This window comes from Lolium perenne, chromosome 2 (genome assembly GCF_019359855.2).
Source record: "Lolium perenne isolate Kyuss_39 chromosome 2, Kyuss_2.0, whole genome shotgun sequence".
NCBI lineage: Eukaryota > Viridiplantae > Streptophyta > Magnoliopsida > Poales > Poaceae > Lolium > Lolium perenne.
In genome coordinates this window covers 130,068,380-130,085,518 of record NC_067245.2, presented here as the reverse complement: position 1 = coordinate 130,085,518, position 17,139 = coordinate 130,068,380, and positions in this window count along the sequence as shown.

The window sequence follows — 17,139 nt, the reverse complement described above, 5'->3', positions numbered from 1 at the left end:
CTTGTTTATCAACTTGAATGCTTACTATATATATGACATAAGAATGCTATGTCCTTTCTTTTTTCATTCTTTTGATTTTTTCTGAATTTTTATGCCCATTTGAATCTTTTTGGTCTAATCCTAGGTTTGACCAAGATTTAAACAAATTTAAAACATGAAAATGAAAAGGGAAGCTTGTATCCTTCTTAGCCACTCTAAAATGAAGTTTTTGGGAGGTTTTTGAAATTTCCATGTTTGAAACCCAAAACCACTTCTCTTCGATCATGCTAGACTTCATAAGACAGAGTTTAGGTGTCGTCGTGGTGAACGAGCAGATGCCATAGGATGGCTTAGATTGGGGCTGAATGGACGCAAGAGGATTCGGGGGAGGGTTTGCGATCAGGTGGGAAGAGATTCCGGATGGTTTCCTCAAGAACTTGGCCAAGGCCAGAGGTTGAAGAAGAAAGACACAAGGAAGAACTCCCTCTAGATCACCATGTTCATAGATTCACACAAGTTACAGGCTCTGCCTTCCTACATACACGCGTGTACATACTTGCCCGTGAAGATGGGCTGCCCCCTCTCCTTATATAGGGGAGAGGGTGGCTTACAGAGCAAGAAACCCTAATGGCATCTTTGACTGGACAAACTACTTTACAGAGTTACTGTACAAAGCTACTTTAATCATGAGTGACGCCGGAGTCCTCTTTAATCAGGGCTGCTGATGTCCTCCGGCTTCTTTGGACGTCACCTCTCTCTTTGGCGCCAGGGCTCTGAATAAAGTTACTTTGCTTAGCTCATCCTTGTCTTCTTGCTCTGAAGAGAATCTTTGACCAGTCCTGCCGACAGGCTCTCCTTTCCGGTATCTTCTATACCGGGTTCCCAAGATACCCCTTTGGGGATACCGGCTTAGCCTTGCTCTCCCGGATTCCTACTAGGCTTCCGGTAAGAACATTAAACCGGTATCTTGATGGCTTAAACCATCCGGTTTGGCATGCCTTTGGCATACCGGGGGTTATCCCCCCAACATTAGTCCCCGAAGCTGGTATAGCCTGGAGGATTCTATCCTACAGACCATGCCAGGTTTTCATCTTTTTTAAGATACCGGTTTAATTACTCATGTCTTGAGCTTAGTTCCGGCACCTTTACCCTTGTTCCTTTTCTTCTCTTTGCAAGGCTTGTTCCGGCACCTCTTTTTTCCGGCACCATGTGTCTTTACTCCTTCCTCGGCGAAGTCGAGAATATATCGGGCCCCGCGCCTGTCAGTGACATGCGCACTGTAACTGACGCGCCAGTGTCCGCTGTCACATCGTTTCGACTCCCGCGCACGCATTTAATGCACCGCAGCGGATCCCACTACCTCTTCGGGATCCCGCGTGCGCCTCCGTGTGGCCTCCGTTTTCGCGCGTGTATCCCTCCGCCACGTGGTGGCCCAAGGCGCGAACCGTCGCGGGCCGTGAGGCGAACCGCCGCGGCCCAGCGGTTCCACACCCACTTTCTCTCTCTTATATAAACGCAACTGCCCGTTCCTCTTCATCTTCTTCGCATTCTCCTCCTTCGCGCACAGAGCTTCACGCCTTTGCGCCTCCGCCGCTCTCCGTCCGCCGTCGCCCGTTCAAGCTCCGGCGCCCGGCGAACTCACGCCGTGCCGCCGCCGGACTTCGCTGTGCGGAGACCTTCGGCAGCAACTTCTTCGCGTCCGCCGCATTTGTGCTTCTTCGCGAGCTTCTCCGCCTCGCCGTCGACGGTGCTCGCAGGCGGCTACAGACCCGCTTCACCGCCAGCAAACTCCTTCCCCGGCGACCGCGCCGCTCAAGGTTGGTACCAATTTCACTTTACTCGCCGTTCGCTTGCTTTCCAGATCTTGAGCCTTTGGTGTTCTTATTTGCTCCTTTTTCTTTGGTTTTCCTCTTACTCGTAGATCTTCACGCGGGGTTCGAGTCTGGGATTTCTGTTTCTCCACCTACCCTCGCGATGTCCGACGAGGAATCCTCCTCCGCATCCTCTTCTTCCCTTTCTCTTAAGCGCCGTAGACCTTCTCCCGGTGAATCTACGGCCTCAGATCCAATGGAAACCGATTCCGGCAACCAGCAGGAATCCGGTAACCCCCAAGAGTCCGGCGGCAACCTAGAATCCGGTAGCTTTAGCCAAGCTTCCGGTAGCCAAGAGGCCAGCAGCTCTGGCCAAGCCTCTAGCAGCTCCAGCCAATCTTCCGGCGAGGAGCCTTCCCCACCCACTCGCGGAGCCTGGATGGGCTCCAACGTTACCGAGTTCGAGATTGATTGGCTGTACCGGTCTCGAAGGATTCCGGAAGGAGTTTCCTGTCGGATTCCGGATGACGAGATCGAACCGGATCCGGAAGACGACGAGTTTGTTGTTTTTCTTGCTCACTTTGAGCGTGGCTTCGGCCTTCCTGCCTCTACTTTTTTCCGGGAGTTCCTAGGTTTTTACGAACTCCAACCTCACCACCTTCCTGGCAACGCCATTTTCTATCTTTCTTGCTATGCCACCTTCATGGAGGCTTACATCGGCATTCGTCCCACTCGTGAGACGTTTGCCCGCTTCTTCAACTTGCGGATCAACTCCGTCCAGGGCAAGGAAATTCCTAAGCCCAAGCCGCCCGTGCAGTGCGGCTCCTGCATCGTCGGCTCCCGCCAAGGGAGCACTTTTCTTAAGTTTACCGGCCTCGAGTCTTGCCGCACCTGGCAAGGAACTTTCTTCTACGTGAAGAACACCGGCCGCGCCGATCGCATCAATCTTCCTCCATACCAAGAGGGGCCCCCCAGCAGAGCCAACTGGAGCTACAACCCGAAGACAGAACATGCCGAAACCAATCGGGTAGTGCGCTTCTTGGCCTCTTTGAAGAAGGAGACCAACATCTGTCCCGACGATGTCATCCGGACTTTCATATCGCGCCGGGTGCTTCCTCTTAAGTGCCGCGCACATAGGATGAGCGAGATGTATGGCCCAGGCGATCCTACCAAGATCACAGGCCGTGCTCTCAGCAAGAAAGATGTTGTTCTCAAGGCTAAGCAGATTTGTCAAACTGCTATGCCTTTTACTTGGGAATGGGGCCTCCTTCCCTCAGTTCCTCTAACCGTCCGACCCAAGAAGTAAGAGATTGCGCAACTTGGGGTTGTCTTTGCGGTAAGTTTCTCGCTTTGCTAACCTTCTTTTTACCTTGTTTCAAAGCCGTGGACCGCTTCCTCTATCCAGCAGAGCCGCGAGGACCTCTCCTAAGCGTGCCTTTGACTCCTTCGACCCGGATCCCTACATCTTTTGGAAGGATCTGAAGATGGGGAAGACCCCGGCCGCGCCTTGGCCGGGACCCGCCGGAGCCCACCGGAAACCCCGAGGAGCTGGTTGTGCTCGAGGTATTTTCTTTTCCGGCTTCTTATACTTTGCCATTATCACTTTCTTGCGAATTGCTTCTTAGCCATATCCAACTCACAGATCCACGAGCGCGTGCCGCCTCGCGCGCCGAGGCCGGCACCGAGTTTGTGGACAAACTCATGGCCCAGGGCCGTAAGAACAAGCAGCCGGCATCTACCGCCGGCCCAGCCATGCTCCTCCCTCCAAGCGCTTCCGGACGGAGCCCGTGGGGGAGAAAGAAGTGGGCGTGCGCCGCCACGGGCGCAAAGCGATGCCAACCGCTTCCGGTAATTTCATTTTCCGGCTTGCCTCCTTTTTTGCTAAGTTCCTTTTCCGGTTGCTTTTTCTCAACCACTTGTCTTTTCTCTTTTCTCAGCCCCGCTCTCAAGCTTGGCCCAAGGCCATCGGGCTCGAGGGATCCGCAAGGACCTCAACCCCTCCTCCTCGTTCAAGCCCGGCACCATCCGGTGCCGGCAACACCTCCGCCTCCCTTTCGGGGGCACAACAAATTCGGGGCGTGCGGCCCCTTCACCGTCCGTATCACCGCACGGAGGAGGATCTTTCCTTCCTCCCGGAACACCAAGACACCGGCGCCGCAACACCGGCGCCGGAGAAGAAGAAGCCGCCGGGCGGGCGGAGCCTTTGCTCCTCCCGTCCCCGAAAGACAACTTCCGCGCCGGAATCTTCCGCGCCGGAAGGCTCCAAGACGGGTGACGCTCCCTAGCGCTCCCCTTCTCCACGCACCATCCTCATGCCTCCGCCCGAGGCTCCTCGCGCCCAGCCCTCCAAGGCCGCTCCCGGCGCGCCGCCGGCCAAGACTTCCGGGGCCTCTTCTACCGCGCCGCCGCCCAAGCCCTCCAAGCTCATCAAGGGGAAGGCGACGGCCTCCAGCCGCCCCTTCGGCGCCAGCAGCCCTTGGTGCTGCACGTCTCCAAGGCTGCCAAAAGCGCCAAAGATGAAGGCCACCGGCCTCCTCGGCCGCATTACGGAGTTCCAGCCGCCAAGGCCGGGACTCCGGGGCACCTCCCCGCCGTATGCCCAAAAGTGGAACGCCGCGGACATCACTCCGGCGACCCGCGGCATGGGCAAGGATCGGCTGCCGGCACCCGATCCTCGTCGGGGATCGGTGCTCGAGGAGCACTTCATGCGGCTCCGGGCTGCCGTAAAAGAGCTTGACAGCCCGCGTGGTATGACTCCACGAACAATCTGACGGTATGTTCTACTAACTTTCAACCTTTGCCGGTTTCTTTGTTTCCGGTTCTGCTTTATCCTTTCCTTAGTTTCATGCCGGTTTCTCTCTTGTCTATCTTCCCACCCCGAGTTTTGTGGTGAGAGCGCAGCTCTTAGCGCAAAACTTAACTTAAGTTTTTAGCGTGAAACCGGCACCGATCGCTCCCCGAGTTTCGGGTTAAACATCTTCTCCTTAACACATAATTTACTTTAGAAACGCGCAAAACCGGCATTGCCATCCCCGAGTTTCGGGTTAAGAACTTTGTTCTTAGCGCAAAACTTTATCTTAAAAACGCGCAAAACCGGCATCGCGCCCCCGAGTTTCGGGTTAAGAACTTTGTTCTTAGCGCAAAACTTAACTCATTTCTTCTTTTTCTTGAACAGGTCACCGCCGACACTCGGAAGGCCCTCTTCGAGGAGCTTTTATGGGAGCACCGGAGCTCGCCGAGGCACACGACAAGTGCCAAGGTAAGTTTTTTATTCTACCGCATCTTTGCTACCGGAAACCTTTTCTCCTTGTGACGCTTACAATTTCTGTTCAACGGTGATCCCGAAGCTTCCATCGACGCTCTCAAGGAGCAGCTTCGCCACGGCCCAACGTACTATTTTTTCCTTTCTCCTTTGAATTTGGTTTCTTTTCGCTTTTACTAGTGTAACCTTGCTAACACTCATTTTTCCGGTTAAGCAGGGGAGAAGGATGAGCTCACCGGCAGCACCAGGAGGAGCTGAACGCCCTCAAGACCAGCTACCAGAGCTCAAGTCTCACTCGATTCAGTGGGGCTTGACCACGCCAAGGCCCTCAAGGCCGCCGAAGTGACCGCAGCGGCCAAGTTGGACGAGGCTCGGAGAATGCCCGCAATGCCACCGTGGTGTTGCGGCAGAGCCGGAGGAGATGGCCAAGGCCCTAAGGGTGCCGAGGAGAAGGCCGCGCGCCGGAGGAGGGGCACAAGGAGTGCGATCAGCTGATCCTGCAGACCGACACTCTTGCCCTCCGTAAGTTGTTTTCTTTTACACTTTGACTACTGCATACGGGCCTTTTTTCCTTCAACCCCATTTTTCTTTCCGCTATCTTTCCGTCCGGTCTCTCTTCTTCCGGATTCTTTTCTCTCCGGTCTCTTTTTCTTCCGGTCTCTTTTTCTTCCGGTCTCTTTTTCTTCCGAACTCTTTTCCTTAAGCTTTTTCTTTCTTTGCACAGGCCTCTTTCCAGACTCGCAGAGGTATGCCGTCAAGAAGGTCGACGCGCAGCGCAAGGACAAAGGCCAAGCGGATCTTACCGTGCCATGGACACCCAAGGACCATCTGGTCGCGCTTAACGCGCGGGTGTCCCATATGCGCTGCATAGACCGCAATCTTTCGGACATCCCTGATGTAGCTACCCAGCTATACAGGACTTTGTGGCCTGGCGAGGAGGTGCCGGACACCTTCACCCTTATCAGCGATCGCCTCAAGGGTGCCGGCAAGAGGATCCGCGAGTGGCAGTGCTCTGCTGCCCGCGCTGGAGCGGATTCCGCCCTCCGCGTCGCCTGCTCCTGGTACCCGGAGCTCAATCTGGACGCCCTTACCGGCGTGCGCGAAGGCGCAGAAACGGATCTGGACCCGATCCTCTCCGCCAAGCGGCAGGACCGCGCGTACCGGATCGCGGAGTATGCCGACATGCGCACCTTCATCCCTCCCCCTCCTGGCGTCACGGACTATCTCGACGAGGAGGAGGGTGAAGCCGAAGAAGAGGTCCTGGACGATGCTGATGCCGGTGCTGCTCCTCCGGAAGCCCCTGCTGCGTGATTACTCTCTTTGAAGTGTTTGCCTGCTATCTGTTTGTTGGTCCTGCTTATCTTTGAAACAATGTTCGTTAAATTCTGCCCCGGAATGCCGGGGTCTATGATGTAAGACTTAAGTTTGCCTGTGGTTGTGCTACAACATTTCCTGCCGGTAAGTTATACCAGTAGCTAAGTATTTATGAGTTTGCCTTAGCATAATTTGCTTTTGGTTCTGATTTTATCCTGCACTGCAAAGATTTCTCAATTGCTTCCGCATCCAATTTGATGCATACTTGGTTCTTTTGCCTTGGCTCTGCCTGCCTTCTCTGGGCGTTCTTTGGCGTATGAGCACAAGGTTCTTTCACCAAACAAGCATCTTCTTGAACTTAGAAATAACTTTGAAATTTTGCAAAAAACCGGTTTAACCGGGGTTAGTTAAACTTTCCGGATTTTTCTTTGCTGCTCTCCCTTTTCGCAGTTCATGTGCTTATCTCCTACCGGTTTATCTTGCTTGCCATGAAGCCGGTTTGCGGACAGCAGCAGAGTCGAAGACTCCGGTAGGATTTAGCACACTACTAAACCGGAAAGAAAAAACATTCAATAAGCAACCGGTAAACTGAAAAAATAGACAAGTTACATGCAACTTAAGTTGGGGTAGTCCCCGAGATTCATTCAAGGTTCCGGCATCTTTTATTCATAGCATATAAGGTACAAAAAGGAACTTCTTACACCACCACTTCACGAGTAGAAAGGACGTAACAGAGCTACGTTCCATGGACGCTTGCTCTCCTCTCCGGACCTGTCCGCCTTTCCTTTCTTCCACTCCTGTGCATCGATCAAGTAGTATGCATCATTGTGAAGCACCTTGCTTACAATGAAGGGACCTTCCCATGGTGGCAAGAGCTTATGCCGGCCTTCAAGCGCCGCACTAGGCGAAGTACCGCATCTCCTTCCCGGAAAACTCTTGGGTTAACCTTCCGGTTATGATAGCGTCTTAGGTTTTGGCTGGTAAATGGCTGTTCTTGCCAAAGCCAGCTCTCTTGCTTCTTCCAAAGAAGTCGACATCATTTTCTCTCGGCCTCCTTGACCTCTTGTTCAAGATAGAGCTGTACCCTTGGTGAATCATGAATGATATCGGTTGGTATCACCGCTTCGCTCTCCATAAACCATGAAGAAGGGAGTGTATCCGTAGACCGGTTTGGAGTTGTTCTTATACTCCACAAGATCGATGGTAGCTCATCGAGCCAACATCCCGTGACTTTTCCACCGCATCAATGAGTCTAGGCTTGATACCGGAAAGCACCAAGGCATTCATTCTTTCCACTTGGCCATTGCCTTGTGGGTGTGCCATCGAGCACAAATCCAACCGGATGTTCTTTTCTTCACGTAACCTTTTGAACTCACCTTGAGCAAAGTTGGTTCCGTTATCGTTGATGATGCTGTGCGGGTATCCATACCGCAAAATGACATCTTTCAAGAATTTCACACCGTATGCCCATCACACTTTGCGATAGGTTTTACTTCCACCACTTGGTGAACTTATCCACCATGACCAAGATGTGAGTCATGTCGCTTCTTGCCGTTTTGAATGGTCCAACCATGTCAAGGCACCAAACAATGAATGGCCATGTTAGCGGTATTGTCTTTAAACCGGATGTCGGGGTATGGTTTTGCTTGGCGTACCTCCGCAGCCGTTGCATTTTCTTACCAAATCCTCGGCGTCCTCCAAAGCAAGTGGGCCAATAGAACCCATGCCGGAATACTTTTGCTACCAAAGCCCTTGATGAAGCATGATGCCCACATTCTCCTTGGTGAATTTCCTCAAGCATTTCTTTTCCTTCCTCCGTTCCACACATCTTTGAAGGACACCGGTAACGCTTCTCTTATACACCTCACCATTGATGAATGTGTAAGCTTTGGACCTTCTTTTGTATCCTCCTTGATTCATTTTCGTCACCCGGCAAGGTGCCGCCGATCAGGAATTCCTTAATAGGTTTAACCCATGATGGTATTTCTCGAACCAAAAACACCGGTGCATCTATCTCCATGCTATCTACCAGCATCGTTTCTTCCGGTATGGGTACAAAGCAGTCCCCGAGCCCACCGGAGCAGTCCCCGAGCTTGCCGGAGCAGTCCCGGTTCCCTTCATCGATATCCATGGGTACTACGTGTGACTCGGTACAAAAATTGATTCCGATTCCGGCTCGCTTGATCGATGGCACTCTTAGGTGAGCCAAAGCTATTCCGGGAGGAATTTCTTGCCTAGATGAGCCCAGCTTGGACAAGGCATCCGCGGCCTCATTTTCTCGCTCGCGCACATGGTGAAACTCACACCCTTCGAAGAATCCGGCAATCTTTTGCACGTGAAACCGGTACGAGGCCATGTTGGCATCTTTTGCATCCCAATCTCCGAACACTCGTACCACAAGGTCTGAATCTCCATAGCAAATGATCCGGTGTGCACCGATTTCTTTGCGACCTTAAGCCCATGGATCAAAGCTTCATATTCAGCGACATTGTTTGATGCCCCGAAATGCACTTGCAAAACATAGCGGAGGTGATCTCCTTTTGGGGAAGTGAGCACCACACCGGCACCTAGACCTTCCTTGAGCTTGGATCCATCAAAGTGCATCTTCCAAAGATTCTATCCTCTCGATCCGGCGGTTTGTACCGCATCTCCGCCCAATCAACAAGGAAATCAGCCAAAGCCTCGTGATTTTATGGCATCTCTTCTTTCATACACCGGCACGTATGGTGATATCTGGATTGCCCATTTCGCAATCCGGCCGCTGGCATCTTTGTTGCACATGATGTCGGAAATTGGTGCTTCACTTACCACCTTCATGGGGTGCTCCTCAAAGTAATGCTTGAGTTTTGTGGCGGCCATGTACACGCCATAAGTCATTTTTTGGAAGTGAGGGTAGTTTTGTTTTGATAGGGAGAGCACCTCGCTCAAGTAGTATACCGGCCTCTGGACGGTTTTTTCTTCCTCTTCTCTTTCAACCACAACCACTACACTCACAACCCGGTTTGTTGCTGCTATGTATAACAAAGCATAGGCTCTCTTTCTAGAGGTGAAGCCAAGCATAGGTGCCGTGGGCTAGCATCGTTTTTAGCTCCTTAAACGCTGCGTCCCATTTCGAGGGGTCCGCACGAACGTGTCGGATTTTTTCATGAGAGCATAGAGTGGCAGAGCTTTTTCTCCCAACTCGCTTACAAACCGGCTTAGCGATGCCAAGCTTCCAGAAACTTCGCACATCTTTTAACTCTCGAGGGATAGCCATTCTTTCTATTGCCCGGATCTTTACCGGATTAACCTCTATGCCCCGGCTTGAAACCAGGAAACCGAGCAGCTTGCCGGCGGGGACACCAAAGGTACATTTTGCCAGATTGAGTTTCATCCGGAACCGCCTTAGGTTATCGAATGTTTGCCGGATGTCATCGATTAAAGTGTTCTTTACCTTAGTTTTTATCACGATGTCATCCACATAGACTTGTACATTTTTTCCAATTTGATCAAACAAGCATTTTTGCATACAGCGCTGGTACGTTGCACCGTTGCGCAACCCAAAAGGCATAGTGACATAGCAATAAGCCCCGTGCGGGGTAATGAACGCAGCTTTTATTTGATCTTCCTTTTTCAAGGGAATCTGGTGGAAACCGGAATAGGCATCCAGGAAGGACAACAACTCACACCCGGCAGCTTGAATCAATCACTTGATCGATTCGTGGCAAAGGAAAAGGATCTCTTGGGCAAGCCTTGTTCAGTGTTGGTGTAGTCGATGCACATGCGCCACACCTTCGAGCTTTTGCCTCCGTGTTTTCATCTTTCTTCTTTTCAACCATTACCGGATTGGCCAGCCACTCTGTGTGCGTGACCTCCACAATGAATCCGGCCACGAGCAGCTTGGTTACCTCTTCTCCTATGATCTTTCTTCTGTCTTCAGCGAACCGGCGCAGTGGTTGCCGCACCGGCTTGGCATCTTTCCGGACGTTTAGAGAGTGCTCAGCCAGCTCCCTCGGAACACCTACCAAATCATCGCTTGACCAGTGCAAAGATATTCCGATTCTCACGGAGGAAGCCGACGAGCGCGCTTTCCTATGCTTGGTCAAGGCCGGCACCGATACGAACGGTGCGCTCCGGGTAAGCCGGATCCAAGACAATGTTCTTTGTTTCATTGGTTGGCTTGAATGCCGGTGTGCCCATGTTTTCACTCATTGCCGCTAAGCTCATTTGTGAGGATTGAGCCAGCGCAACAGCTGTCTGCATTCTTTTCTTTTCCTCCGCGATCACCAGCGATTCCGCTAGGTTCGATCCGGCAGATGCAGTTTCCAAGAGATCTTATAGTTTCCCACCACACCAATGGCCCACGAGGTGCCGGCATCTTCATCTTGAGGTAAGCCGTATGAGTGGTGGCCATGAAAGCAGCCAACGCCGGTCTCCCCAGCAATGCATGGTAGGGACTGTCTAGATCCACCACCTCAAACTCCAGATTTTCCACCCGGCAATTGTCACGTCCTCCAAATGCCACGTCCACCCGAACTTTTCCTATCGGGGCACAGGACAAGCCAGAACGATCCCATGGAACGTTGTGCGCGTTGGCTGAAGCATGTTTTCCGTTATGCCCAGCGTTTGCATGGTGTGCTTGTACATGATGTTGATGCTATCGCCATTGTCTATCAGCACCTTGCTGAACTTCACTCGAGTTTGCGGCCCTTTCATGATCGGGTCCACAACAAGAGCATATCCACCCGGATTCGGCATGATCTTTGGGTGATCCTTGGATGACCAGGTAATTTCCTGATTGGACCACATCATGTACTTGGGAACTGCCGGCATCACGCATTGACCTCCATGGAGCGCCGGTGTACACTTTGCCGGTCTGTTGGCTCGATGACAAAGACAACACAAAGACAGATGCGGATCTTCGTAAACATTCCGGCCTAAAGGTGCCGGTGGAGGTGGCTGGTTATCATTTTGCTCCACCCGGTTAACTTGCTGGTACTGCTGCCGGTTTGGCTGCACCGGTAAGGCGTTTGCCCCGGTAAGTGGTGGTGGCGGCGTAGTCGTTGTTGCTGCTGCGGCATGTCTTGCGGTGGCCGCGCATCTTTCACCTGTTCCTTTTGAATCAAGTTCTTGGTCCAGGTACAATCCTTCGTCAGATGGTTTGACGGATGTGCCGGATTCGGCGTATGCCACCGGCAAGGTTGATCCATGGCAGCTTCCATGGTGTATTTTGCGGGTTCTTGCCAATTCTTCTTCTGGACCCAAGGTTTCTTTTCCACCCATTGTTTCTTAGGACCCGCCCATGGCTGCGATCCGGTTTTTTGCCTCTGGCTGTCGCCAGCCTCAAAGTTTTCCTGCACAGCAGCAACTTGCTGCGGACCGTACCTTCGATCCGGAAAATCTTCTCTTCTTTTGTTATTCCGGTTGTCCCGGTGCTGTTCGTGGCGCAGCTGTTCCGGCTCCGGCTAGACCGCCGGCTGCGTTGGGTCTCCCAACGCATAGCTATCCGCCACACGTATCATTTCGCCAACGTTGTCGGCATGTTGCGCTGCAACTTTTGCCACAACGGTGAACCTCTTCTCGCATCCACCGCTAAACCAAGCAATGGCTTGTGCCTCGATTACCCCTTCACAGGAGTTCCTTGTGGTGTTCCACCGGGATAATCCCGGTCTGTTTCGTTCGGACGCTGCACACACAGAGCAAGTTGCTGCGGCCTGTTTGGCCTCTGATAGGTGCTGCTGAAATTGCTCACAAAGGCCTCCTCAAAATCCAACCAGCCATTTATGCTTCCTGCCGGCAAGTTGTTTAGCCAGATTCTTGCCGGTCCAACCAAAAACGATGGTATGATCCTCACGGCCCAATGCCGGTTTCCTCCTCCTGCTACGGTTCCTCCACCGCCTGCAACGTATACCGCGGTCACGTAATCCGCGAGCCAATCTTCCGGCTTTGTGGTGCCGTCATACGTCTTTGTGTCACGGGGCAACATAAAGTTGCGAACTGGTGGTTTTTCTTTCATGATCCTTGGGCCAAAACACTTTGGACCTGGAGGACCTTCCTCCTCGATCATTTCTGACAAGTATACTCTATCCAGACGGTGCCTCGCATCCCGTTCCGGTAAGTATCTCTCTCCTGTGCGTTCTCCCAATGGGTTCCGGTATGCTGCCGGTCTGGTGGAATCGGCTTCATCGTAACATTCCGGTACCGCGGCCCTTGCCTGCCGGTACCTTGGGGGATCTATTTCCTCCTCCTCGTACGCTGCCCTTGCAGCTCGATAGTTTTGCCCGGTCTCATATCTACCGGCGTGATTGTTTCCGGCATAGCCTCTGGCGTAGCCTCGCTCTGCCCCTTGGCTTTTTCTTCCGGCATCGTGTTGCCCGGCTTGTTGCTTTCCGGCAAGAACCGGATCGTACATACGCTCATTCTGCTGCGCATTCACTTCTTTTTCTCTCCTTCTATCCGGATGGGGGGACGAAGCCTGCCCATGGGACTTGCTACCGGCATTCTTTGTCGAACGCGCGGATTTTGAGGCCGCTGCCTTGTTCAGCTTAGCCAGCTGCTCAGCATTTTGCTGCTCTATGGTTTCCAGCAGCTCTCTAACACGCTCTTGTTGCTTTACCAGAGCCTCTCCGGAAAGCGACTCGCACAGCTCTACTGCAGCCTTAGCAGCTTTTATAGTTTTATCCGGGCTGCTATACTTAGGCTTTTCCACGATGCTAACAGATGCAGAGGCGCTCTTGCCGGTAAGAATCTCTTTGCGCAAATCTTGATCTAGGTTGCGAGCTTTTAGCCGGTTTTCCGGCATCCTAGCAGCATGCGCGCTAACAGAAGCAAAGCCATGGGCAGCGTTATACTCACGTACGGTTAGGTTCAGCTCGCGCTGCGCCCTGACGATGTCCTTACCGCTCTCCAGCATCTTCTGGCGCTGCGCCTCCAGCTCCGCCTGAGCCGCTGCCGGATCGATGTTCTGCGCGATGGGGGTGGCGAGGACGTTCATCGCCGCCTGGAGCGGTGTCTCCGGTGGCGCGGATGATGCTCCCGCTGCGCCTGCGCCACGCTCCAGCGGTGGTTTAGCCGCACGGGTCGAAACCGCGCGACCGGCACCTTCCGCCGCAACCTCCTTTCCTGCACCAGCTACACCGGTCATCATTACCTCGACGCTGCCGGCGGCGCGACCAGCACAGAGCCATCTTGGCGGGTCCGGTGCCACCAGCACCGGCGAGAGGCGCTGGCGCACGGGGACGGTGCCGAAGTAGACGCGGTGACTGCCGAACTCGATGATGCGGCCGTTCTTGGGGAAGACGCGCCGTTGGCGGCAGCCGCGTTGTCGTTGATGAAGTCCATGGCGTAGATGCTCTGCACCAACGCGGACACCGTACGCTCGCCGGAGACCTCGAGGACGCCCGCCCGAATGTGAACTCCATCAAGCGCCACTTCATGCCCCACGGTGGGCGCCAACTGTCGTCGTGGTGAACGAGCAGATGCCATAGGATGGCTTAGATTGGGGCCGAATGGACGCAAGAGGATTCGGGGGAGGGTTTGCGATCAGGTGGGAAGAGATTCCGGATGGTTTCCTCAAGAACTTGGCCAAGGCCAGAGGTTGAAGAAGAAAGACACAAGGAAGAACTCCCTCTAGATCACCATGTTCATAGATTCACACAAGTTACAGGCTCTGCCTTCCTACACACGCGCGTACATACTTGCCCGTGAAGATGGGCTGCCCCCTCTCCTTATATAGGGGAGAGGGTGGCTTACAGAGCAAGAAACCCTAATGGCATCTTTGACTGGACAAACTACTTTACAGAGTTACTGTACAAAGCTACTTTAATCATGAGTGACGCCGGAGTCCTCTTTAATCAGGGCTGCTGATGTCCTCCGGCTTCTTTGGACGTCACCTCTCTCTTTGGCGCCTGTGGCTCGAATAAAGTTACTTTGCTTAGCTCATCCTTGTCTTCTTGCTCTGAAGAGAATCTTTGACCAGATCCCGCCGACAGGCTCTCCTTTCCGGTATCTTCTATACCGGGTTCCCAAGATACCCCTTTGGGGATACCGGCTTAGCCTTGCTCTCCCGGATTCCTACTAGGCTTCCGGTAAGAACATTAAACCGGTATCTTGATGGCTTAAACCATCCGGTTTGGCATGCCTTTGGCATACCGGGGGTTATCCCCCCAACATTAGGGGTTAGGGGGTAGATACATGGGTTGTCTAGTTTGAATATGTCTAGACCTTGTTTATCAACTTGAATGCTTACAGCATAACATAAGAAGACTGTATACTTTGGTTTTTCATTTTTCTGATTTTTTTTTCAATTTTCTGCCCATTTGAATCTTGGTCAAATCCTAGGTTGTTTGACCATGATTTAAACAAGACAGAGTTTACGGTTAGGGGGGTAGATACATGATTTTCCTGGTTTGAATATGTGTAGACCTTGTTTATCAACTTAATTGAATGCTTACTATATATATAACATAAGAAGACCTTGGTTTTTTATTTTTTTTGTTTTTTTTTTGAATTTTTATACCCATTTGAATCTTGGTCAAATCCTAGGTTTCACCAAGATTTGAATGAATTTAAAACATGAATCTGAAAAATTACGCATCTATCCTTCTTAGTCACTCCAAAATGTAGCTCTTGGGAGGGTTTTTGAAATTTCCATGTTTGAAACTAAAAACCACTTCTCTTCATGCATGCATGACTTCATAAGACAGAGTTTAGGGTTAGGGGGTAGATACATGATTTTCCTGGTTTGAATATGTGTAGACCTTGTTTATCAACTTAATTGAATGCTTACTATATAACATAACAAGATCTTGGTTTTTATTTTTTTATTTTTTTGAATTTTTATACCCATTTGTTGAATCTTGGTCAAATCTTAGGTTTCACCAAGATTTGAATAAGTTTAAAACATGAATATGAAAAAGTAAGCATGTATGCTTCTTAGTTACACTAAAATGTAGCTCTTGGGAGGTTTTTTGAAATTTCCATGTTTGAAACCAAAAACCACTTCTCTTCCTGCATGCTTGCCTTCATAAGACAGAGTTTAGGGTTAGGGGTAGATACATGATTTGTCTAGTTTGAATATGTCTAGACCTTGTTTATCAACTTGAATGCTTACTATATATATGACATAAGAATGCTATGTCCTTTGTTTTTTCATTCTCTTGATTTTTTTCTGAATTTTTATGCACATTTGAATCTTTTGGTCAAATCCTAGGTTTGACCAAGATTTAAACAAGTTTAAAACATGAAAATGAAAAGGTAATCATGTATCCTTGTTAGTCACTCTAAAATGAATCTTTTGGGATGTTCTTGAAATTTCCATGTTTGAAACCCAAAACGACTTCTCTTCATGCTTGACTTCATAAGACAGAGTTTAGGGGTTAGGGGTAGATAGATGATTTGTCTAGTTTGAATATGTCTAGACCTTGTTTATCAACTTTAATGCTTACTATATGACATACGAAGACTATGTGCTTTGCTTACTATATGACATAATAAGACTAGCTATGTGATTTGACCAAGATAATTTAAACAAGTTTAAAACATGAAAATGAAAAGGGAAGCTTGTATCCTTCTTAGTCACTTCAAAATGAAGCTCTTGGGAGGTTTTTGAAATTTCCATGTTTGAAACCCAAAACCACTTCTCTTCATGCTTGACTTCATAAACATGAAAAGGAAGACTATTTGCTAACGGAGGTAGTAAGCACTCTTGCTATCAAAAGTACCAAACGATGCATACCAAAATGATTTTTTAGAGGAATACTAGTTCAGATTATTTAATTTTATATTAGCAGGCCAAAATCGAACCCCGTAGTTGCATTTTCTGAAATTGATCCGTAGTAATCGCGTAACCCTAGTTTAACTTATTTAATACTAATAGATTCGTAGGTCGATTTTTTTACATTTTTATTATTATTACTAGGCAGCACATGTGTTTGCCCGTCCAGTGAAACTCTTTCATTTCATTTTATTTTCCGCAAGGTCAGGAATCAGAGGAAGAGGGATCACACGGGAGGAGACGAAGGGAGAGCAGTCACGGGGCCCCACTTATTTATGGTGTCTAGATTTTTTCGGGCGATTTGACTGTTGTGTGCAGGGTTGTCAGTGCGTAGGGGGTGCGGGCGAGCGAGGCCGAGAATGAGAGAGATGTTTTTTTGTTAGAGGGACAACAGAACGATCCTGAAGGACCCAGATTTCCAATACGTATCAGAGAGCAGTTTACGTCTAAATCCCTAAGATTTAGATGGTAGACCCCAGGCTGAAAGTAAGAAATGCGATCGGGTCCTTAACAGCCACCGTCCGGATTGATCCTCGTCGCAACCGGGCACGAACCACTTGGCGCGACCAAATCGCCATGGCTAAAGAGCCTGCACACCATGGCCTCCGAGCTGAGATAGAAACGCCCTACCAAAAACGGCAACCAACGAAGGTGGATAATTGGAGAGATGGAGAGAGAGAGAGTCTTGATGCATCTCTCATTCTATCTTGACAAAGAAGATGGCTGGGAGTTTGCCTACCTAGCGTACGTGACTTGTGCTCACTGAAGTGTGGGACCTCACGCATGGGAACCACACGTAAGTGACAGACTTGTTGCTCTAATAACTCGGGTGATTATTATACTGTATTAGTACATAGTTTCCTATGGATCCTTCTTAGTCACTCCAAAATGAAGCTTTTGGGAGGTTTTTGAAATTTCCATGTTTGATACCAAAAACCACTTCTCTTCATGCATGCTTGACTTCATAAGACAGAGTTTAGCTAGGGTTAGGGGGTAGATACATGATTTTCCTGGTTTGA